The following is a 25,881-nucleotide window of genomic DNA, read 5'->3' as shown; positions in this document are numbered from 1 at the left end:
GAAAGGGACAAGGAAGCTACACAAAAAAGTGACCAAGTACTACGGCATAAAAATCTCACAATCAAATACAGAAAGGTATCCTTTTCAGAACATGATGAAATAAAAATTACATGAAATAAAGAGCCATGGAAAGGCAGAAAAGATTTTTTTTTAGGTTTCTGCAAGAGAAATGGAGTTAAGTGGCTTGCCCAAGGCCACACAGCTAGGTAATTACTAAGTGTCTGAGACCACATTTGAACAAAGGTACTTCTGACTCCAGGGCTGGTGCTCTATCCACTGTGCCACCTAGCTGCCCCTTATTTGCTTAAAGATTGCTTAAAATAATATTTTAAAAAAAATCTGGGGCAGCTAGGTGGTGCAGCCCTGGAGTCAGCAGGACCTGAGTTCAAACTTGACCTCAGACACTAAATAATTATCTAGCTGTGTGACCTTGAGCAGGTTACTTAACCCCATTGCCTTGCCAAAAAGAAAAAAAACACAAACCACATTCTACATAACTTTCCTGACTCCCTAGTATCCTAAAGAGCAATTGTTTCATTCATTATAGCTATAAAACCTATACATAGCTGGCACTAATCAGTGCTTTTTGATTGACACTTGATATTTAGAAATAAAGAGGAAAAAAAAAAATCAAAGCCAAAGGCTCCAAGAACAAAAGCTAGATGAATTCAAGATGTGAGTGTGTATCTGTATATAGAGAATTTGAGATGCCAGCAGGTAAAATTCAGATGGTGATAAGATAACTGGAAATATTATACTGGAGATTCAGGGAAAAGTCCATACATAATTCATTGAGCAAGAATGTATTGACTACTCTTCCCTCTCATTTTATGTTATAACTGGATCTTGCCTAACACCAATCAATCTCTGCCCCATACTTCAAAATGAGATTATCTGTTCAAAGTTCTTTCTTCTCCCCTCCTTCCTTATCTCATGTTGTTCAGAAATTTCCCTTACCATTTCTACTTCATCCATCTCACAGATATTCTTTATTCTTGCCCCCAGCAAGTCCTTCTCCATCTATACTTGATCCTATTCTATCCCATTTCCTGCAGCATTTCTGCCTCTATCCCAATCACACCAGTTCATTCTCATTATCTCTCAAATATTCAATCCCTGTTTACTGATTGCTTTCTCACTTATTCTCTCCCCCCCCCCCCTTACAAAACTCACTTGATCCAACCATCATCCCACTTAGTTATCATCCCAGTTCTCTATGGTCAAACTGTGAGAAGTCTAACAATAACTGGTGCCTCCACTTCCTTTTCTTCTCATCCACTTCTAAATCATCTGCACCCTAGCTTCTGAAATTATCATTTGATTGAAAATACTCTCCCAATTTATCAATCATTTCTTAATAATGCTAAAATTATAGCCTTTTCCCTCTCCCCATTCTATAGCCTCTGACACTATTGATTATCCTATTCTCCTGGATGCTCTCTCCTCTCTAACCTGTGAAGACACTGATCTCTGGTTCTCCCACTTGTCTCACTTCTCATTTCTATTTATCTAGCTCCAGCTAACCTCTTTCCTGACCTCCAATTTCATACCTCCAATTACCTAGTAGACATCTGGAATTGGATGTCCCAAAGAGATCTTAATATTTCTAAAATAGAATTCATTAAATTTCTTTCAAAATCTTTCTTTCCAATTTTTCATTACTTTTGAGGGTACCACTACCCTTCACTCAGGTACACAATGTAATGTCATCCTTGACTCCTCATATCCAATGTGTTATCAAATCTTTTCCATTCTAGTTTATATATAACCCATTCTCTCTCTCGACAACTGTAACTACTCTGGTACAAGTATCCATCATATCATGCTTAAATTATTACAATAGTCTTCTATAGTTGGACTCCCCATCTCAAGTAGCTCCCCATTTTGGTACATTCTTTCTTCAGCTACCAAAGTGACCTTAAAGTATAGGTCTGCCCAAGTAAACCCTGCCCCCAATTCAAAAAACTTCAGAGCCCCTAATCACCCCTAGAATTAAAAATTAAAGCCTTTAAATCACCTAGCTTCTTTTTATCTTCTTTCTCTTTATACTGCTCCATATAGTCGAAGATCTAGCCACATTAGCCACCTTGTTATCCTCCAACATGATATTCCCATCACCCTCTTCCTGAATTCATGACTTTTCAGTGACCCTCCTACCTCCTCCCCTCCTTATCTCTACACCTCCCGATTTCCTTCAAAACATAGCTCAAATCCAACCTTTTTCAAGAGACTTTTCTCAGTTCCCCCACCCAATACATTCCCTCTGAAATTAGTTCCTCTTTAGTAGATATATTATCTTACCCATATCCAATGCTACCTATTTGCATGTTGTCTTTCCCAGCGGAATATGTGCTCCTTAAGGACTAAGACTACATTTGCCTTTCTTAGTATATTCACACAGTATTCTCTGTCACAGATACCCTAAAATTGTCACTGATTGTTGCATGATGAAATGAGCAAGTGTTTGATCATCAACCCCATGTTGCTATTAGGGTGTACAATGTTCCAGTTCTGCTCATCTCACTCAGCATCAGTAACACCTAACATTAATTAATACTTTGCCAATGGGGGGTGGGGCAGCTAGGTGGTATAGTGAGTAAAGAACTGGCCCAGGGTCAGGTGGAACTGAGTTCAAATGGGGTCTCAGACACTTAATAATTACCTAGCTGTGTGACCTTGAGCAAGTCACTTAACCCCACTGCCTTGCAAAAACCTAAAATAATCCACAAAATTTTGCCAATATCACAAACTTAAAGACTTGTTTCAAGCCTTCAAAGATCCATGATTTAGAATTGATGTGAACAAGTCCAATGCCAATCACAACCCTTCTACTAAAGAATTCAACACTCTATGGCTAATCTTTTTTTCCCCCATTTCCTCTTTGCATCCCTAGCAGCTAGCATGAGCCCAGGACATAGGCAAATATGGAAAGATCTGTAGTTTCCTTCTACCCTTCTACCAAAGAATCTAAAATTCAAAAAGACAGAAGTATTAGAGAGTTGTCTTGAGAAGTTTAAGTGATTTGCTAAGGGGTCCTGGAATTAATTAATGCTTAAGCTTTACTTTCTGACTCCAACAGCAAAATTATCCAAAAACCAAATTTCTATGTGTCAAGCCTTTAATAAATGTTTGTTAAATTGAACTGAATGAAGCTCTCATGTGCCATCAACGACAGCCTTCACAAGTACAGATTTCAATAAACATTGAAATGAGCCACTGCCAAACAGGGAAATTTCAGTTCTTCATGTTATATGTTTATTTCCCGTAGTAAAACCAATTCTCTCTTTTAAAAAACAATTAAACTTTCAGTTTAAATGTTGGTTTGAAATAACACACTGCTGAATAGATACCAGTCCCTTTAAGAACTATTCCTGGTACTTGGGAAATTTTAACCATAGACTCTAAAGGCAAGTTGTAAAGCTTGCTGTCTGCTAAGGAGTCAAGTTATATTCAGGCTGAAATTTAAACCAAATCCAATTGATAAAATTAAAGGGGGAGGGAGTGATATGAAGAGGGACAAACTTAAGAACTTTTTCCAAAAAGGTAAACCAAAAGTGAAATTAGGAAAATGTTTTACAGGGAATCATACTTCTGACAAAGATCAAATGAAAGTAATTTCTTTCTTCCTGTTTCTGCTATTCAACCAGGAATGCTAGGAGTGACAATGAGAGTGGCACAGGAGAAAAATGCTGTTTTTTCCGCTGAAATCTTGCAGGTCTTCCCCTGCCACCTGAAAATAGCCACAGCTGTGAAGGAAGTTTCACAAAAAAAAAAGGGATTTTTTTAAAGTGAAGCCATGAGAATAGTTGAGAGGAGGATCTAAAGGGTTTCTCTCTCAAAGTAGGTGAAGAGAAGGATTAAAAAGCTTCTCAGTATTCTTAGGGTAAGAAGAATTAGAACAATTGTCCCAAAACCCTAGGTAGAGACTGGCAAGAAAGCCAGTTTGACTGTAGAGTGTGGAAAGTTGAGCAATGTGTAATAACATGCCAAGGGAGGATGGAGCCAGCCTGTGAAGAGCTTTAAATGCCATAGAGTTTATGTCTGATCCTAGAGATAAGAGTTTGAATGAGAAGGGTGGGAGAAAATGGACATTTCTTAGGTACTTACTATGATGAGCCAGGAGAGTAGTTTACACATTGGATCCCATTTGACCCACACAATAACCTATGAAGTAATGCTATTATTATTCACCTTTTAAGCTGAGGAAATTTGCTCAGGGTGACACAGCTAGGACATCTATGAGACTGCATCTGAAATGAATTCTTCCTGATTCTAAGTCTAGCACTATCAGTTGTGCTCCACAAGCTAGGGGAAGGGAAGGGAAGGGAAGGGATAGAATAAGGCCAGACTTGTACTTTATATACTATATAAAAGATGGATTGGAGTGAGGAGAGGTCTGAGTCAAAGAAACTAATTAGGAGGTCCTAGGGGGAAAGGTGATGAGGGCAAGAGAGAAGCTAGGAGAGAAATCTGACCCCTGCTTACATAGGAAGTTATTGAGAGTGAAAGTCATGGATGACCCCTGAAGTGGCTAGTTTAAAGGGTGATTTATAGGACTGTGATGCTCTCAACAGAAACAGGAATGTTTGACAGAGGTTAGATTTGGGAAGAAAAATAACATACATATTGCATACTAAATTCCACCTAAAATGAAAAGTGGTATGAAGAGCTCTTAGTCAGTAACCACCATCCCAAGAGAATCTACACTCTCTAAAGATACCTGCAGCAGTCACAGGGGATAGCTGTAATAGGGAGAATTGAGAGAATTTTCCCAGGAGTACTTGAGCAGTGAGTGCCCACATTTTAAGATATAATTGCCCAGAGAGGCAAAATATCAGGGGATTGTATATTAAATAAGCTTTTTTAAAATATTCATATATTCACATCCTTTTACATTTCTACTTTTGTCTAAGTTTTAGAATATATATAGCATATATTAATACAATCATATTGTATGTAATACAATCATATATATGTAATTTGAAAAAATATATTGGAAGATGAATGTTCAAACCTTTTACAATGTTTAATCCAGAATTTTTCATCCACTTAGTCTTTTCCTATAAGAGGTCTTTCTTTTTAAAATAATCATGGAACTTAATAAGAAAGTAATGAGCACAGAAGCATCTATAAGACTTCTGTCTATATTATATGAAATTCCATTTCCAAATTTACACCATAAAGATATAACTTATCTTTCGATTCACAATGAAACTAAGTACCAAGTCCTGTATTTGTTTCTCCAAAGAGAAACTATGACATTATATTTCACTACAACTTCCTTTTCTTTGTCTTCCTTTTTCTTTGTCAATTCACTAATTACTGGGAAAAGATCTCACAATAATAGAATCTGGAGGTTAAAGTTTACCAATAGTCTAAAATATATATATATATATAATTCTTACTATTTTCTGACCCCCTTTCCACCATCATTACTACAGAAGTGGAAGGGAATTCTATAAGACTGAAGATGATTTTTACTTGTTTTCATGTATAGTTATGTCCAAAAAAACCAAAATAAAATAAATCAAAAAATCCAACCACCTAGTGTTCAACCTAGGTAGATAACCTCTTCATAATTACATTGGACATCAGAAAGTAGACTATCACTAAGACTACACAGAATCCTTTCCAGAATAATAAAACTAGGCAGAAACTATACTCAATTGGCATAGCCTTCAAAGAAATTCACTCAAAGAAACCTACAAGGTCAGAAAATTGTGTTATGGGATAGTTAACCTTCTAATACTTTATCTCCATTTAATCTAATCTATTTAGCTGACTTAAATCGCATGGACTAAGACAGGAAAACAATAAAACAAACAGTGCAAATAGACTAATAGACATTTCAGAATTGCTAATGTAAAAGTAGTCTGAAAAAATGATTTAACACTATCACATTGTCTTATTTTTCAAAGTCTTATCTATGAAGAAGTACTAATACTTTGGTATGGCTGAATGAAAGGAAAAATACAGTAAAACTAAAAGAAAAAACAAATCACATATTGTTGAAATTATACCAGAATCCAAACAAAGTAAATAATGCATGACAGACATGAGGTGGGGGAGAGGAAAGGTAATATACAGATGGGAAATTAAGAAAACAAAAAGTTAAATGAGAAAATTCAAGCTACCTAACATCTTTTTTTTTTAAGAAGGTGGTAGCTGAGCTGTGTTTTTTGTTTATATAAATATTTTGTTTTTCCAAATACATACAAAGATTGTTTTTACCAATCATTTTTGTAAGGTTTTGAGTTTTACAATTTTTCTCCATCTCTCCTCCCCCACCCCTGATAAAGCATTCTGATATAGACTCTACATTTGCAACCAAGCTAAACATAGATCAAAACTGAAGTGTTACGAGAGAAGAATCAGATACAAAAATAAGACATTAGATAACAAAATTAAATAATACATAAGACAACTTTTAAATATTTAAAATAATAAGTTATGGTCTCCATTTAAATTCCACGGTTCCTTCTCTGGATACGGATGACATTCTCCATCTCAAGTCCCCTGAAATTGTCCCTGATTACTGCACTGCTGAAATGAACAAGTCCATCATAGGTGATCATCACCCCATGTTGCTGCCAGTGTGCACAATATTATTGTGGTCCTGCTCATTTCACTCAGCATCAGTTCATGCAAATCTTTCCAGGCTTTTCTGCAATCCTGTCCCTCATGATTTCTTATAGAACAATAGTGTTCCATCATATACATATACCACAGTTTCTTCTGTCATTCCTCAGTTGATGGGCATCCCCTCGATTTCCAATTCTTTGCTACTACAAAAAAAGCATTGCTATGAATATTTTTAAACATGTGGGATTTTTACTCTTTTTCATGATCTCTTCAGGATACAGACCCAGTAGTGGTACTGCTGAATCAAAGGATATGAACAGTTTTTGTTGCCCTTTGGGGTTAATTCCAAATTGCTCTCCAGAAAAGTTGAATCAGTTCACTACTCCTCCAATAATGCATTAGTGTCGCAAATTTCCCACATCTTCTTCAACATTGATTTTTATCTTTTCTAGTCATATTGGCCAATCTGAGAGGTATGAAATATATCTCAGAGATGCTTTAATTTACATTTCTCTAATCAATAATAATTTAAAGCAATTTTTCAAATGACTATATATAGCTTTGATTTCTTTGTCCAAGAATTGCCTTTGCATATCCTTTGACCATTGATCAACTGGGGAGTGAATTTTTTTATATAAATTTGACTCAGTTCTCTACATATATTAGAAAAAAAGTCCTTTGTCAAAAACACTAGTTGTAAAAATGGTTTCCCAATTTACCACATTCCTTTTCATCTTGGTTGCAATGGTTTTGTTTGGGCAAAACCTTTTTAGTTTAATGTAATCAAAATTATCCAGTTTGTTTTTTATAATGTTCTCTATCTCTTCTTTAGTCATAACTTTCCATAAATCTGACAGGCAAACTATTACATCTAAATCCTACACCCATTTTAACTTTATCTTCTATCCAACATATCATAAAACATACTTTTCCCTAAACCATTAAGGTTGAAGATTCTTTTTCCTCCAGGGGGCGGCTAGGTGGTGCAGTGGATAGAGCACTGGCCCTGGAGTCAGGAGTACCTGAGGTCAAATCTGGCCTCAGACACTTAATAATTACCAGCTGTGTGGCCTTGAGCAAGCCACTTAACCCCATTGCCTTGCAAAAACCTTAAAAAAAAAAGATTCTTTTCCTCCAAAGTGATTCAAAAAAAAAAGTCAGATGGATTAGGAGAAACTTTAATAATCCTTCTCTTTAACAATGAGGGAAGGAAGGGGGCAGCTAGGTGGCACAGTGGATAGAGCACTGGTCCTGGAGTCAGGAGGACCTGAGTTCAAATCTAGTTTTGGACACAATATTTGCTTAGCTGTGTGACCTTGGGCAAGTCATTTAACTCTACTACCTTGCAAAAACTAAAAAACAAAATCCAATAATGAGAGGTTATTTGGGATAGCAGTGGATTTTAAATCAATAAACATTTTTAAAAGCTTCTAAGACCTTATTTTTTCAGTTCACAATAACAACTTAAATATGGGTACCAAATTTTTCTAACCTACACTTTCCCCAGAACTGTTATTATGTTCTAATTTTTACACTAAACACTTTTAATTCTACGACCAAACAGATTAAAACAAAAATGCAACAGCAGTTAATTACCCAGGATAAAAATATGACAGATGATGGGATAGGTAAACAGTAGAAGAGAAAAAGAGAAGCAGGGAATGGGGAAAAATAATAAGGCAGTATCAATAAGAAAAAACAAGAAATGCCCTCAAGTCACTTAAGCATGACCAAAAGAGCTGATCAAATAATCTTGTCAGGCAACCCAACTGCCTTTCTTGCAGGTCTCGACTCTGATGGTAGCTTTTAAAGAACAGTAGTAGATTCACCTGTTATCTTCCTATTACCCAATATAAAGGAAAAAGGGATGCCCAAGTATCAGTGCAGCAAATGAATCAAAGAAAACTAGAATTAAAAAAAGCCAAATATATATATGATCACTGATGAACTTCAAAAGTGCAGTTCTAGTGGCATATAGAAGAAGGTAAAGAAAAGGGAAGGGAAACACCACATTGCAATACTGTGTGACAAGACAGGTTTTCCTTCAGGACAGAAACTATAGCAATTCATAAAGAAGATAGAATAATCTTACATAATAATTAAAAGATAAGTTACTGAACAATAGTGTTCCTTCATATACTTATACCACAATTTGTTCAGTCATTCCTCAGTTGATAGGCATCCCCTCGATTTCCAATTCTTTGCTACTACAAAAAGAGTTGCTATGAATATTAGTTGAGATGAAATTAGTTGAAATGGGTGTCACTGGAAATCAGGGAGAGATAAAAAGAATGCATTTCCCATGAAGGGTTAGAGTAGACAGTTTTTAAAAAGGTCAGACAAGCTTGAACTGAGAACTGAGAGCTAAAAGTCACAATAGGCAAAGAAAGGCAAAGGAGACCAGGCAATAAAGGCAAAAGTAATGGAGTGAAGAAAGAAAACATAGCAAGATGACTACAATATATTTTGGAGACAGTCAGTAGTTCATTATGACTAGGGCAAAAGATTGATTTAAGTGATGAAATTTTAAAAAAAAGAGATCAGACTCTGGAAGAGACTCAAACACTTTACACTAACAATGCGGAGTCAGTGAAAGTATTTGAACAGGAGATGATATGAGCAAATTATTTTCTTTTTTAATATTTTTTATTTAATATTTATTCTCATTTTGTACAAATGTTTTTTTACATTAAAAAAAATTCTTGTTTAAGAGTAAACAAAATACCCCCTCCCCCCCACAAATATAGACTTGCTTCAGCGATAAAGAAAAGGGGAGAGATAAAAATTAAAATAAAAAAATAGTAATAATTGTAGGTATGGCCAGGTGGCGCAATGGATGGAGCACCAGCCCTGGAGCCAGGAGCACCTGAGCCCACATCCACCCCATACATCCAACAATCACCCAGCCATGTGACATGCAAGCCACCCGAACCCCACTGCCCTGCAAAAACCAAAAAAAAGAAAATAAAATAGTAGTAATAATAGTAGGGGTGGCTGGGTGGTGGACAGAGCATTGGCCCTTGAGCCAGGAGCACCTGCCTAAGACTCAATCCTTTCTTGTCGCCATCTTGGCTCCGCCCCGACTTTTGTGACCAAGCAAATTATTTTCTTAGGAAAATTAATCTCGCAATGAGATATAGAATGGACTGGAGGAGACTGAGACTAGAAGCAAAAAGTTTAGAAAATTCTTAAAATTAAATGAGTATGAAGTGAATTCCATCTGTCATTTGTTTAAACTAGAAGGTATCATGAAATTCAGTCTTTAAAAGTCTGACAAAACTTATATGAGTTATAGAAATTTGTTGTGGAAATTCAGAAACTACTGTAAAAAAAAGTTGTCAAATAATATCTATTATGGAAAGCACTGCTTTCAAAGAGATGACCAGATGGTACAGGAAGATATGGATGGAGTAGAACTGTGTTTTCCAAAGAAGTTAGGGAGGGGAGCCTCAGTATTTTGAGAAGGGAAGAGCTGGAAAAACTAGACAGAATTAATGAATTGCAGAGTTGAAAGGAGCTTCATCTAGTCTATAATGTACCTGAACAGGAAGCTCTTCTATAATATTCCAACAAAACTATCACTAAATAATCCACTGAAGGAAACCTCACTAACACCTCCAAAGATACTCCAACATCCCAATACACTTTTGGACCACTCTAATACAAAGTTACAAGTATCCTTCAAATTCAAAACAATAAAGCTTACATGCATACTAAAGTCAAGTTGGTAAAGAAGCAGCAGACTTCACCAGACTAATTCAAAGACAACTGAAAGAATAAAACATCTATTGTACTGCATATAATAGGTGCTTATTAGTGTTTTCCTTCCTTCTAAAACTTTGTTAGATACAGAATTGCTATCAGTGGGGGAGGGAAAAGGGATATGTGAAATGAAAGCAACGTGTAAAAAAGGATATTAAAATTTGTAAAAGAAAAAAGAATTATAAACCTCAGACACTTAATAATTGCCTAGATGTGTGATCTTAGGCAAGTCACTCTTAACCCCACTGCATTAAATAAATAAAATTTTAAAAATAATAAAAAATAAAAAGCTCATCTAAAAAAAGTATTTAAAAAAAAGAAATACTAGGGACAAATAGATTCAATAGACACAGACAAGTGGTTTCACTAATTCCAACAACAAAGGAACTGGTTACACTACATCAAAGTAATTTCCAATGAAAGTCAAAGGAAAAGGATAGTTCACCTGGAAAAAAGGCAAAAAAATTATGTAACAAAAGTAAAAATAATACCTGATGACAACATTCAAATCCAAGTGAGCATTGAGCAAAGGAGCTAGTTCTGAAAACTTCACAATCAGGCAACTTAAACCAAAGACCTCGTATTCTGAAATGATTGCTTCTGACATTCTTTAAATTCCATACCCCCAATACCATCACTTTTTAATAAGAGTTACATGTACACAAAACAACACTGTGAACATTCTGGACTTTAGTGGACCAGGGTTTAGACTGGGTTACGCCTCAGGAAGAGGAGGAAGTGGGAGAGGCCAGAATTCAGGGCTTGACCCTGAAAGGGAGAAAGTTCTAACACCCCCTTTTCACTCCCACATAGTAATTATAATTTATAAACAAGTAAAGTAATGGAAATATCGAGGTGCTAAGTCTTATTACAACAAAGTTCTTCTTAGCCTAAGTAAAATGACTATTACAGTTGAGAATGATTTATTTTAAAAGAATGAACTATTATAAAAAATGTTCGGGAAACTTGCTTTAAAAAGTTAGATCACAGAATATCCATAATGGTGATTAATGCTTCAAAAGAAACTTAGTTTAAAAATAAATAAATAAACCACTGTCAGAAAGCTGGCAGGCATTTCAGATTCCATAGCTTTCAGATTCCAAGTTACATCATGGAGTTATACCTTGTCTTACAGGATTTAAAAAAAATTTTTTTCCAGTTACATGTAAAAACAACTTTTAACATTTGCTTTTTAAAATTCTGAGTTCCAAATTCTCTCCCTTTCCCTTTCATTGAGAGAGCAAATTATTTAGTGTAGGTTGCATATGTGTAGTCATGCAAAACAGTTCTGTATTAGTCACATTGTGAAAGAAAATAGACCAAATGAAATTAAGTTAAAAAAAAATAGCAAGCTTCCTTCTGCATTCAGATTTCTCTAGAGCTGTATGGTATTTTTTATCTAAAATCCTTTGGAATTGTCACTGATTTTCTTGTATACCAAAAAAGAACACTGCTAAATCTACAATAAAAGAGATCAATAAGTGAAAATGATTTTTTAAAAAGAATTTGTTTTGCTAATAAGGGTCAAAAAATATCTAAAGGCCTTTTGGGTGGGATGGGGGATTTGATGGAGAAAGAGAAGTGAGATAATGGTGCAAAAGAGAGTCTGTAAGTGAAATATTTTTAAAATCCTTATGAGACAGAAGTCCAGAGGTAGACATATATAGATAAACATACTCTTATATACTATAAAAAAAGCCAAACTGTATGTAATAGGATGCATAGTTTCACATGCAATCTTTTTTCTAATCTTCTATGTGAAAATGTTTTGTTGGTGCTTGCCAAATTTCAGAGTTAACAATTAAAAATTTAAAAAGAATTACCAACTTATTATTCATTATTGTGATTTCCTATTTTCTACTGGGGAGTGGCTCTACTCCAAACTCAAATGATTTTACTGTATTATTTTGGTAGTCATCAAATCTTAGACTTAGAGGAAGAACTTTAATACATTTGAGCAGATTTTCACTAAAGGGATTTCATGCCAAAAATGTTAAAGAGAGAATGAATTCCAATGAGCAGAGATCATGTCTCTGCTAAAAACCCCAACATCAACCAAGTACGGCCCAATTTCACCTCACTTTCTCTAATATAGACAACTGCTTTTCATATTCAACCCTTATTTGTTTATATTGTTTCTTATAGAATCTGAAAATGCAAAGACCCTGATCTCTTCTTGCCTAAACTAGCCTTCCTTTTGAAATATACAGTACCCTTGGGTCTTATTTGACAGAGACCTGACCACACTTCCACACTTCCAAAGCTTCAGAAGTTCCCTAATCCCTCTCAGATAAAATACAAACTCCTCAGTGTAGCATTTTAAGTATCCCAGAATCTGGTTCCAAAATTATTGCACATTATTATTCCCTTCATATCCTGAATACATTGTAGAAAAGGTTGAAATACCAAATTCAAGCATTCCATCTTCCTTTTCCAGTATCTTCTAACTGGTCATCTCCTATACCTGAATGCACCCTTCTCACCTCCACCTCTTAGAATCCTTTTCCATCTTTTGTTTATCAAAGCCCTTTTTTATTTCCCTAGTAGATCATGCCCTCTCCTCTGATCCTTTCATTACCACCCCCCCATCAAAGCCCCTTCTTGTTTCCCTGTCCTTCCTTCCCAGTCTCAAAGCTTTAGTTAACTCAATTCTCCAGTATCTTTTATTCTTTAACCCCTTTTAACCCCTTTTCTCCTGCTACTTAACAAAACTGGAAAAATTCACACAACTGTACTGACTGGTTCCTCAATCTCAACTGGGCCCTCTAAACAGCAAGACTATGTCTCTTTTATGAATCCCCCATCCCACAAACCATGGAAACTATTCAAAACCTTCTCTCTTCTTCCCAGTGTCACATCACACCTTCTCACTCCTCATGAAGACAGCTGAGAAATTATGAGCTCCCTTTTCTCCCCTTTACATTTAAAAACCATGATGCATCATCTGCCAGGCTTGTCTTCCTTTGCTCCAAACTAAGATTAAAGGTGACCCTCCTTCTCCTCAACGAGGCCAAACCCTCTCCATGAACCTTGTTGCTATCTCTTCCTCCCATTTTTCAGCAGATTGCCTCTAAAATCATGCTCTCTTTCAATCTTTCCTGGTCTACTCCCTTCCTGTTACCTATAAACAGGACCAGCTTTCCTTTAAAAAAAAGAAAAACAAAAACCACCAACCCTCTCCTGATCTTTTCATTTCTTCAAGCTACCACATTTGTATGCCTCTTCCCTTTCACAGACAAATTGCTAGGTTACAAGGCTCCTAACTAGCTCACAAAAATTGAGGATTAAATTAAATTAACATTTATACTTGTTTTATAAAATTGACTCTAAAGCAGATAATGCATCAGTTTCCTCATTCTATGATCTTCAAACATGTATATATTTCCCTTCATTCAAAAAGAAAAAACTTCAATGGACCATTTGCCATCACTAGTTAAAGGTTCCAATTTAGCATAAACCTCCTAGGAAAAAAAAAAACTTTTTGTCTCCACTTCTCCCTCATTCCCTTCACAATACTTAAGAAATGTGATTTCTATTATGCCCAAAAGGCAACAAAAATGTGCATACCCAGCTACTGGGTCTAAATCCTGAAGAGATTAAAAAAAAGGGTAAAAAACATCACTTGTACAAAAATATTCATAGCAGTCCTGTTTGCGGTGGCAAAGTGGAAATTAAGTCCTTCAATTGGGGAATGGTTTAATAAACTGTGGTATATATGTAATAGAACACAGTTATTCTATTAGAAACCAGGAGGGATGGGAATTCAGGGAAGTCTGGAAGGATTTGCATGAACTGATGCTGAGCGAGATGAGCAGAACCAGAAGAACAGTACATCCTAACAGCAACATGGGAGTGATGGTCAATCTTAAGGGACTTGCTCATTCCACCAGTGCAACAATCAGGCACAATTTGGGGGTATCTGCGATGGAGAATACCATCTGTATCTACAAAAAGAATTGTGGAGTTTGAACAAAGACCAAAGACTATTACTTTTAATTTTAAAAAAACTGTTATTATGTAATTTTGCTATATCTCATACTTTGTTTCTTCCTTAAGAATATGATCTCTCTCATCACAAGGCACACTATGGAAACAATGTAAAGACTAACAGACCACGGGGGGGGGGGGGGGGGGGGGGGGGGGGGGGTAAGGGGAGGGAAGCAAGGTTAGGGGAAAAATTGTAAAACTAAAAATAAATAAAAACTTCCTAAAAAAATAGACCCTAAATTATCTTTAAAAAAAAATGTCATTTCCAAAACCATACCTCAACTTAATCTGGAGTTACCAATGATCTCTCTTTTTTTTAATTTGTTTTGCAAGGCAATGGAGTTAAGTGACTTGCCCAAGGTCATATAGCTAAATATTAAGTGTCTGAGATTGAATTTGAACTCAGGTCTTCCTGTCTCTACAGTCCCCAACAATGATCTCTAAACAGAGGAATTATTATTATTTTTTTTTAATCCTCATCTTTCTTATCTCTCCATACCATCTGACAAAGTTGACTACCCTCTTCCCCTGGATACTCTCTTTCCATGTTCTCTTTCAACTAGTCTCCTTTGTTGGCTCACCAGACATCTCAGACATCAAAGTCTCAATTCCAGATTCTCTTCTCTCAGAACTCTTTTTAGTGACCTTATTAGGTCCCATAGTTCTAAATATCATCTTGATACAGATGGCTCCCAAAATTAAATATCCTGTCTCACTCCCCCCCAAATCATTTAATGTTTAGAAATGAATATCATTTTTTTAAAGGATATTCTAAAGATATCTCAAACTCAAATGTCCAATAAACAGAACTGGTCATCTTTCCCTACAAGCCTACTCTTTTAAGTTCCTCTTTCTGCTAAAAGTACAAACAAGTTTCTATTCACACAGGTTGGCAACAAGAGTATTAAATTTAACTTTTCACTTTCACTCACTTTTCATCTTATCAGTATCTAATCTTGTCCTTTCTACCTCTGTAACTTATTTATCTACTTTTCCCCATTCTCTACTAACACAGCTACCTTTCACCACCAATGAATTCCAAGAGTTTCTCCTAAAAAGCTCAAATCTCACCATTCTAGTCCGTCCTTCCCATAGTTGCTAAAGTGACTTTTCTCAAGCATAGCTACAGTCACTTGCCTACTCAAAACTACAAAAATTCCCTAACTTTTCAAGGACAATTTGTGTTTGGCACTTAAAGCCCTACACAACCTGACCTCAAGCCACTTTTACCAGATTCATTTATACATGATTCCCCTCCACACACATACACTCTGTTCTAACCAAATAGACCTTTTTACTCCTCATCATACTACCTGACATCTCTCTCCTAGTACTGATCACCCAGTCTTGGAATGCATTCATTCTCCTCACCCAGCCTCCCAGAATTGCTCCTTTCCCTCAAGGTTTAGCTCAAACTATCTACTACAAGAAGCCTTTCCCTAATCTCCCTCAGGCTAGTGCTTTCCCAGGAATTAAGAAGATGCAAATTCAAATTAAGCCTCAGTAACTACTAGCTACATTAAGAAAAACAAGTCATTTAATTTCCCCCTGCCTCATTTCGCTCAACTGTTAAAATAGTCAGCATCTATATAAAGCACTTTATAAATTTTAGTACACCTCTAGCTCTACTTTCAACTTTACCTTCTCTAGTAACAAAAAGTGCAGCTATAAATATTTTGTGAAAACAACCAATTTAAAATAAAACAAATTGTGGCACAAGAACAATATAATTATGCATATGATGGATAGATACAAGGAGGCACGGAAATGTCTACATGAGCTGATGAAGAGCAGAAGCAGTCAAAAGAATATTGAAAAATTAAAAGATCAAGCATGGTTTGAAAATATTATGAGAAGTTATGCCCATCCCATCCCTTTGAAGGGTTGGGAGGGACCACAACTGCTGCACATTTTCACTTTTTCAATATCCTGCTAACTCATTTTTTCTTATTATTTTTCTTTAACAAGTATCATTTACTATATGGAATAGCTCTCTAGGAAAGGGATATTGTGTAAACTATAATACTATGTTTAAAAAAAGATAAAAATGTTTAAAAAAATTTTTTTTAGGTTTTTGCAAGGCAAATGAGGTTAAATGGCTTGCCCAAGGCCACACAGCTAGGTGATTATTGAACTCAGGTACTCCTGACTCCAAGGCCAGTGCTCTATCTACTGCACCACCTAACCGCACCAAATTTAAAAATTTTTAAAGTCATGTAGTCCAAAGTCTGACTTTTACAGATGAGGAAATTGAGGCCTATAAAGGCAAAGTGACTTGTCTAAGTTTCACAGGTAGTAAATGTCAGAATCAATATTTGAACAGCAAGGCCATCTATTCCAAATCCAGTATCCTAACTACTGAATTATATTGCCTGTGAAGTGTATCATCATCAGTCCTCCAAAGCCAACCTTGGGCACTGTTGATCTGAATTTTGATGAAGTGGGTTTTTTCCCCCTTCACATTTTTATTAAAATAATTGTGTGTATAGTCCTCTTAGTTCTGCTGACTTTACTCTGTATCAGTTTTAAAATGACTTTCCCAAATGTCTTTTTTTTTAAGGTTTTTTTGCAAGTGGCCTGCCCAAGGCCACACAGCTAGGTAATTACTAAATGTCTGAGGTCGGATTTGAACTCAGGTAATCCTGACTCGAGGGCCAGTGCTTTAACCACTGTGCCACCTAGCCGCCCCCAAATGTCTTTGTAAGCCTCAAGCTGTCCTACTGCCAACCTTCACCACAGTAATAGAGAAGGGTAACATTACATTCACTCATTTCCCCAAGAGAATTTTTGTTTTTCTAAAAATTGACGAAAAAACTGACATATTCCCTTTATATATATAAACACAGAAAAAAGGGATCATAAGACAACAGAAGAAAAGACAAACAAGAAGAGACTAATAATACAAGATGAGTTAAGTACAGCCTATAACCATGCTGACCAGCGCAAATGAAAAATTCTCCAAAAATGCCTTATAGCATAACATTGGTATAGAATTTAGCTTCTTCTAATCACAGTCTCAATATTTAATAAAATAATTTTTAAAAGTTATTTCTTGGTTAATGAGACATGTGATGGTCTAGTGAATAAGTCAAAAAGTATTGATTAAGTACTTATGAGAAAGGGAAAGGGAAAGGAAGAGAAGGAAATAAATGTTTATTAAGCACCTACTATCTTGCCAGGCACTATCCTAAGCACACTTTACAAGTCATTGCATTAGATCCTCACAAGTCAGAGACATGCTATTATTAGCCCCATTCAAAATTGACTTGTCCAGGGCCATACCTGAAGAAATGTCTGATGCTAGATTTGAACTAGGTCTTCCTGTCCCACCCCACCCCAGCCCAGGCAGGCTCTATGTGTCTACCTCCTAGTTAGTTGCAAAGCACTGTGCTTAGAGGTAGTGATACACATGGAAAAGAAAAACAGCCTCTGTTCTCAAGGAACTCAGCCTTCCAATGGAAGGAATAGCACATAGAGTATGTTTCAGGAGCAAGTCAGATGGAAAGATTCAATGGTCCTTAAGACACAAAAGCAAAACAAATAGCAATTCATCTTTCTTTAATGCCATTTCCACTGATAAAATCATATCTATTTCTGATGCTGATTCATTTGACAGTGCCAAAAACTTTAGTGGCAATAATTTCTTTCTCTGGTCTTCAGTAGCTGTGGTTGCTGAGAAGAGATGGGGCTCCAGCAGCCACAGATGTTATCTCCTCTTGAGATTGCTTCCCTGGATGCAGGGCTGGAAGCAAGACCCATTATCTAGGGTTGAAACAACTTCCAGGGTGCTTAGATTTATCTTCCTTAAGTGGTGGTGGATGATCATCAGCTAGTATTAAAAGTGGTAAACAATTTGAGCCCCTTATCCACAGTGATAGCTACATTACATGAAGGACCTGGGGCCCAGACTATCATCATCAGTATCTGAGATAGAAGTGGGGGTTCAAATATTGAGTGGCTTGACTTGCCTGCCACATCTACCTCCTGTTTCTCCCTTAGGATGTCTTGCTGCTTCAGCTAGGTAAGTTTGTATATCTTGAAGGTAACCACTGGTCAGCTGATGGCATGGTTTGCCCTTTCTCCACTGGGGTGGCTACAGGAACCGGATTTTTAGCCCATCCAGTGGTTCAGGGTCCTCGGCTGTCTCTATCAGAGAGGCCTCCATCTCTCTCCTCAGGGTACCTTGCTGCTTCAGCTAAAGTAGAACCTTTCAATGAGAGGACCAAAGAAAAACTCAAAAAGAATGAAAGCAATTTTCTAACTCAGATAAGACTACTTTGGAACCCAATATTCAGCTTTTTTGTTTTACATATGGAGATTTAACATGAAATTTGGAAACAATTTTCCAATGCAAACTGTCAACTATTTTTAAACTATTTCAACTAAGTACTATAAGAATGCTTTTAAAAATGCTGAATAGCATTTGTTATCTTCTTTACTTTTCCATTGAAACAAATGTACAACTTCAACAAAATCTTTCCTTCTCATGATAGCATGAAAAACACAGTGTAAAAGAGTATTAAATTGGGAAAAGTATCAGGAAGGGCAGAGAGAAGAAAACTGCTTGTTAACTGAAAAAAAGCTAATTAAAAAATTTTAAGAGTATTAAAATTTTAACAAATACAAAAGTCTAAAAATTTAGCAGATATGATGCCAGTTGGTATATGTTTATTGCAGAGATCATATTTATATTTCCTTTGAACTATTTTTTTGGGGGGGGGGGGGATGAGGGAAAGATCCCATCCAGGATGGAAATGCTGCCACCAATCAATGGCCTAATCCTCCTATTATCAACAAGCGAGCTTCTTGACTTGTTCCATTTCCAACCTGGGCTGGTTTATACTTCCTGAGGCAGTCCCAGGTGGTTCACCACATTAGTGCCACTCTAACGACTTTAGCCAAGCTAGAACAGGAATTCAAAACTCAAGTGATCCACGGAATTCAGCTTCCTCAGTAACAAAGATTACAGGAATGCAGCACCACCCATAGCTTAACATTTTCATCTTAATTATCACAGGAATATTCTATTTTCACTCTTACCCCTCTAAATACTCACAAAATTTCTGTGTTTTGTATTTGTTATAAAAAGTTATTATTAAAAAGATACATCCAAGAATGATTAGTTGTTTAACTCCAAAGATTTCAGAAAGCATTTTGTACTTAATCAAGGCTATTGTGTTGGTTGCTATGGAAACGATTAAACATGAAATTAAGGGTTTGCATTAAATTATGTCTGAAGTCCCTTCCAAGCTCTAAAACAGCTTCAGGTTTTTGTCTTTTGGGTTGTGGATTGGGGGACAGGGGTTGGGAGGAATCGAAGCTTAAAAACTAGCAAGTAAATCAACATTTAAATTCCCTTCTAATTGAAGACAATCGAGTGACAGCAAAATTCTGATGGCACTTAAATGTTTGCTACAGTGAACCGAATTCCCAATCATGCCAAGTCTGAGGAATTTTTTTTAATGTCAGAAAATTTCATGGATGCTCACATGTAATATTTATATTATCAATATCCACTGAGAAAATTCAAGACAAAATATAGCTACTGAAATTCAGTAAAGCTTTCAAATGAATTTGTAGTTTATTAATTACAAAAGATCTCATTTTAATCCCAAAAAGCAAAAAAATCAAATTAGACAAAAATGATGCAGCAAAAAGTACAAAACTATCACAAGACATTATTATTCACACTTGATTTTTTTGATAAATTGTGGTTCAAAATGCTTGAAGAACATATGATTTAAAGGCTCACTCTGACCCAAGGGATAGGAAACACTACCTCCTATGACTTTTTTTTCTTTTTCCAATGTAGACTATGGGAGATGAATGCTACAATGTAGGGCAGTAGTACAGATTTGGAGCCAAGTCACCTGAATATATTCTTTTTAATTGGCTTAGAAGGAATCAAATGAGCACCAATAAAAGATCAAAGGATTTGAGGGAAGCTGCTTAAGAGTCAGAAAAGCTATCTAACAATTTCTGACACCAAAAGGACAAAAATACTAGCAAGATTCTGTGACCCATGATAAATTCAGGCGTCAAAAGAAGGGGCAGCTAGGTGGTACAGTGGATAAAACATGGGCCCTGGAGGACCTGAGTTCAATTCTGGCCTCAGAAACTTAATAATTGCCTAATTGTGTGACTTTGGGCATGTCACTTAAATCCATTGCCTTAAATAAATAAAATTTTTAAAAAGAAGCATTTTATTAAGCTATTAAATGAATGCTTTACTTAAGCATTTTACTTAAAATTGGGGTTAATCAATACATAACAACTAAAAGATCTGTGGAGAAATATACCAAACTGTACCTAAAGTCTAAAATCTTAAAACTCAGGAATATAAAATTCTACATATCCTAACCAAATGTGTTGTTAAAAAAAAAATAGAATGGACTTTTCTAATGGAAAAGTCAGCTACTCTATTAACCATGTCAATGAGATAAGGGTAGCTAGTTGGAAAAGTGGAATCTGGATCAGACACTTGACTCTTAACAACTGTGTAACCTTGGGCAAGTCACTTAACCCTGATTGCCTCCCATCTAGAATCATCTCCAGTCATCAAGATCCATTTCTGGCCACTGGACCCAGATAGCCATGGAAAAAGTAAGGCTGGAGACTTAGCACAAGTTCCCTCACTTGAATTCAATTCATGTGTTTGTCATGGCATCACCTCCCTGATGTCATGGGCATCTTGGAGAATGAAGGACAAACATCGTCAATGAGGTATCCTGGCTGAACTAATCATGGCATCTAGATGACCCAGCAGATAGAGCACTGGCCTTGAAGTCAAGAGGGCAGGAGTTCTAATCTGTCCTCAGACACCTGACTCTTACTGTGTGACCTTGGGCAAGTCACTTAACCCTGACTGCCTCACATCCAGACTTATCTCCATTGGACCCAGAAAGTTCTGGAGGAAAATGTGAGGCATGTAACTAAGCACAGCACCCCTTCACTCAATTTCAATTCATGTGTTTGTCATGGCATCAACCTCCCTGATGCCGTGGTCTTCAAAAATGAAGGATGAACATTATTTACCTGGTGGCAGCTTGTGCTTGACCCTGCAATCATCATAAACATACTAATAATCCAAAAAAAAAAAATAAACAATTGTCAAATAACAGTTATATCACTGAGTTCTAAGTTGTTTGGACACAGGATCCTAGGTATCAACCAGACAGGAATATCTAGAAGCAAGATAGCATTCCACAGTAGAAAAATCACTACCAGTCTTATAAACCTGAAAGTAGTCAGAAATACTGATTCTGCTACTCATTAGATTAATAACCTTAAGCAAATCACTGTACACACCTTTCTAAGCTTCTACTTCCTCATCAGCACAATATAGGAATTAACCTAGATGACCTTTGAGGTCATCCCAGATGGCTATAATTCTACGTTTATAATTTCCTAAATAAGAGTCAGAGGTTGCATATGCAACTGCTGTAAAAAAAATAATTTTAAAGAACTCTAACCGTTCCAACGTCTCATATACTCCAGAACCACCATTATCAAAAAATTAACCACTAACCACGTATGTACAAATGGTTGTGTCTCTAAGGTCACCAAAATTAAAAATACAAAAGAAGTTAAGATCTTGGCCAGGTGTGTTCAACCTGTGACCTGCAGGTGCTAGTGCGGCTTGCCTTATGTTTGTAAATAGGTATTGAATTCTGTACAGGATCCTATCCAGAAAAGCAAAACAGTTGGACACCCCAGACTCGGCTATTTATTGTAGTTCAGCCAATCATGAGATGAACACAGGCTACAATGCTAATGATTTTTATTATGCTTGGGAAAGTGCTATTTTATCATTTTTTAGGTCTTCAGGAGTAACTGTGAGAAGACCACACGAATTCACCCGAATGGATCACCTCCTTGGGTTCAATAGCTAGGTCCATATTGAATAAGTAAAAATTAACTTTGCTGATGAAAGGGAAAAAAAATTTTTCACCAGTCCTTAGTTTTCTTTATTAAGCAACAGTCGTGTAAACATTACCATAACTCAATGTTCTTTTGGGAAATGTTTTTTTTCTTCGGACGACTAAAAAATGTGTAACTTGCTAAGCCATCAACAGTGCCAAGTGCAATTTAAAATGCCAAGGATAAAAGTGTCTCCTTAAACCTATAGTCTTGTAATATCAGATTTTTACGCGGGCTTCCTTTTCTTTTCTAAAAAGTTAAAGTCTCTGACAAAAGTTACGGAACCCGGCGAGGCGGGACAAGTCTTCACTCGCCTGCAAAATGACTACGCACTGAGTCGGTGTAACGAGAGACGTCGGTCGCGCTCCGTCTGGACGAGCTACAAGAACAAACCGTGCAGGGGCTGTGGCGGGCCTCAGTACGCTGCCTGCTCCTGGGAGCGGAAGAGTGGGAGCCCGCGGGGGAAAGCCGTGACGCGCACCGCGGGGCCGGGGCCGGGGCCCGCCCGCGGCTGGCCTAGGCCTCGCCGTGCCCTCCGCGCAGCGGGCGGGGTGCGCCGTGCCCTCCGCGCAGCGGGCGGGGTACGCGGGGTGGCGAGGGAGGGCGCCCGGGGCCCGCTGGTCGGGCGGCAGAAGGCGGGGCTCCGGAGCGGGTTACACCCGGGCCCGGGGCCGCGCGGGAAGGGCAGGGCAGGGCAGGGAAGGGCGAGGAGAGGCGCACGAGGAGCGGGCCCGGGCGGAGGGGCGGCCCGGCCCGGCCCGGCCTCACTTACCCGCTGCCACGGCGCGCCGCGTCCCCGCCCCTGCGCCGCGCCCGATCGGCGCCTCCCTCCCGAGCCCGCCGCGCCGCGGCCCCGCGCTGGCCGCCCCGGCCGGGCGCCGCGAGGGAGGCGAGGGTGGCTGGGGCGCCGAGAGCCGCCTCCCCGGGGCCCTGCCGCGGCCCGTGCGCCCCGGCGCTGGGAAGGCAGGCGGGCGGCCTCGGGCAATGGCGACCGCCGGAGCCGGAGGGGAAGCGGAACCGCCGCCGCCACCGCCGCCGCCGCCGCGCGTGGCCACTGCCCTGGAGGAGGGAGGGGGCGAGGGAGCCGGCGGAGGGGGCGGAGTCAGCGGGCGCGGCGCCCCGCAGGCCGCCGGCCCACCCGAGCTCCTCGAACGCCATTGGCCACGGCGTGCCGGGGAGCAGAGCCTGCCGGGACTTGTAGTTCCTGCACGTCCGGAGAGGCCGCGCCGTGCTCGTCCAATCCCCGGGCTCCGAAAGGGCCTACCCCAGCCCGGCTGGGTCTGCGCTCGCTTCAGCCGGCAGTCGATGTCGCCGTAAGGTTGGCAAGGGTTACCATCTCTTCCAGGGATATGCCACCTCCGGAACCTAAATCTTTTCTTTTTTTAGATTTTTCAAGGCAGTGAGGTTTAAGTGGCTTGCCCAAGGCCACACAGCTAAGTAATTATTAAGTGTCTGAGGCCGATTTGAACTCAGGTACTCCTGACTCCAGGCCCTGTGCTTTATCCCCTGCACCACCTAACCATCCCCCTGAACCCAAATCTTTACCTCCAAAACAATGATTTCGTATTTTTCCTATCAAATCTTCATTTTTTAAGCGACGTCCGGTAAATTCTTTGTTGACCCCATTTTGGTTTCCAGGGTCACCCTGCTGGTATCAGACCAGATTTGAACTCGTGAAGAGGAATCTTTCTGATTTTAAAACTTCACCTTCTTCAAAATTTGGATCCACCTTCCCTCATCTTCTCCCTTTTACACCGAAATCAAGTATAATGATCACTGAACTGTTTTTAGCTCCCCATCCTCACCTCATTCCTTATTTGACTTGGAGTAGTGAAATGAAAAGGAACAAAAGAAAAATAAATCAGAATGCAATAAGATAGGCCCATAGTATACTTGGCTGCTTTTCAGAGACTGGTAGAGACAAAAGATTTGTGACATCCAGTTTTGGAGACTCAACACTGAGCTGAAATTAGGCTCTAGTCATAATTTTATCTATATGACCTTGCACAAGTCACTTAGTCTCCATCTCAATTTTCTCAGCTAGAGTCCAATAAGGAAATGGAAATAAATTCATCAATAAGGTCCTACCCAACTGGTAATATTCTGTGGTTATATAACTAGCTTGGAAGTGTGGCTCCAGAGAAGTCACTTCCTATCTTAATATGCATTCCACATCTGTAAAATGAAGTGTGATGGCTGGACTACGTCATCTTTAAGTCTCTTACAACTTAATGAGTTCTTTGATTCTACTTGTAAAATTATTCCAGGAGACATACTGTACTTAGAAGCAAGGACTTTAGTAAGTCACAAAATTATTTGGACAACTTTGTGGTTTAATAACTTTTTAACAATTAAAAATTATCCTTCTAATGATAAATCTCTTTAAAAAAATTTACCTATAAAAATGTTGTCTTTTCAATTATCAGGCCAAAGACAGAAACTGAACTCTTATTCTGAATTAGACTGAAAAGAAAACATGCTTGATTAAGCATTTACTATGTGATAGGCACTGCAATTTTTGCCCTCAGGAAACCTACATTCTAACAGAAGAAAAATATAGACAGAGACAGAGACAGAGAGAGAGAGAGAGAGAGAGAGAGAGAGAGAGAGAGAGAGAAATGTGTACGTCTATCTGTCTATCTACTTGTCAATCTACCTATCATCTATTTACCTATGAGTTAGAAATTAGGGTGGGGGGATGTGCCAGAAATGGTTTGGAAATGGTGTGGCAGCCTGATATTGTACAAGATAAGGTTCTGTGTTTTAATTTATTGTATTACATATTTCCTAATCAATTCCCTGTCAGGGCAAGACTGACAGGCAGGAGGGAGCAAGAAAATTTGGAATTTAAAATTTTTAGAGATGAATGTTGGGACAGTTAGGTGGCGCAGTAGATAGAGCACCAGCCCTGGAGTCAGGGGTACCTCAGCTCAAATCCAGCCTCAGACACTTAAAAAAAAAAAATGAATGTTAAAGTTTTAGAACTGATTAGGAAATATCTAATACAATAAATTAAAACACATTTTAAAAAATAATATATCCTGATTTATTCATTAGCAGCACATTTATTTCACAGTATTATTTTGAAATTCACCTACTGCTAGCCTTATTTCCCATTTTTTAACCAAATATATCAGTGACTAGTTCCATTTTTAAAAAATCAATCTGTAAATTAATCTTGAAACACACAAGACTTCATAGAAAGCACTGACTTTATAAAAAGTTTAAGAAGCAGATTGAGTTGTGTTCTTCACAATTCTCTTACACTAAAGTTTATTAAGTAGCTTCACTAATTTTTCTTTCCCCACGATTAATATTTTCCCTTCCCCACCATAGATAGCAGTATAATAAAAGATAGAAATAGAATGCTATGAATATATTGTTTTGCTCTTGGTAATAATAATCTCTTGTGTTAATTTTATTTCTCCCTAAACCTCTAGATGTTTTTTAATGTTTTTCAAAAAAAATTAATCCTCAATCAATGTCTGACTAGAAATATTGTGGTTCCTCATCTATCATGCTTTCCCTGATTTTTAAAACATTATTAATGACAAAAATATAAGAAATTCATCTATCTGCATATAGAAAAAAATAAAGATAAATAAGACATTTTTTACTCTCAAAGGATTT

General features: G+C 37.7%; 1 protein-coding gene across 2 annotated transcripts in view; it reads right to left on the bottom strand.

Moving 5' to 3' along the window:
• PAK2 (p21 (RAC1) activated kinase 2) overlaps window positions 1-23,096 on the bottom strand; it is a 105,716-nt gene extending 82,620 nt beyond the window's left edge. Inside the window, exon 1 of one of the 2 annotated variants that reach the window (XM_074214783.1) lies at window positions 23,024-23,096. The gene's annotated coding sequence lies outside the window, so the exon portion shown is untranslated. Of the gene's footprint in view, window positions 1-22,565; window positions 22,692-23,023 lie in introns of those variants that run through there. The other variant, XM_074214782.1, reaches the window with a different exon arrangement.
• Window positions 23,097-25,881: the final 2,785 nt, after the last annotated feature.

The sequence above is a fragment of the Macrotis lagotis genome, chromosome 1 (genome assembly GCF_037893015.1).
Source record: "Macrotis lagotis isolate mMagLag1 chromosome 1, bilby.v1.9.chrom.fasta, whole genome shotgun sequence".
NCBI classification, from domain to species: domain Eukaryota; kingdom Metazoa; phylum Chordata; class Mammalia; order Peramelemorphia; family Peramelidae; genus Macrotis; species Macrotis lagotis.
This window is presented reverse-complemented; position numbering and strand designations above follow the sequence as displayed.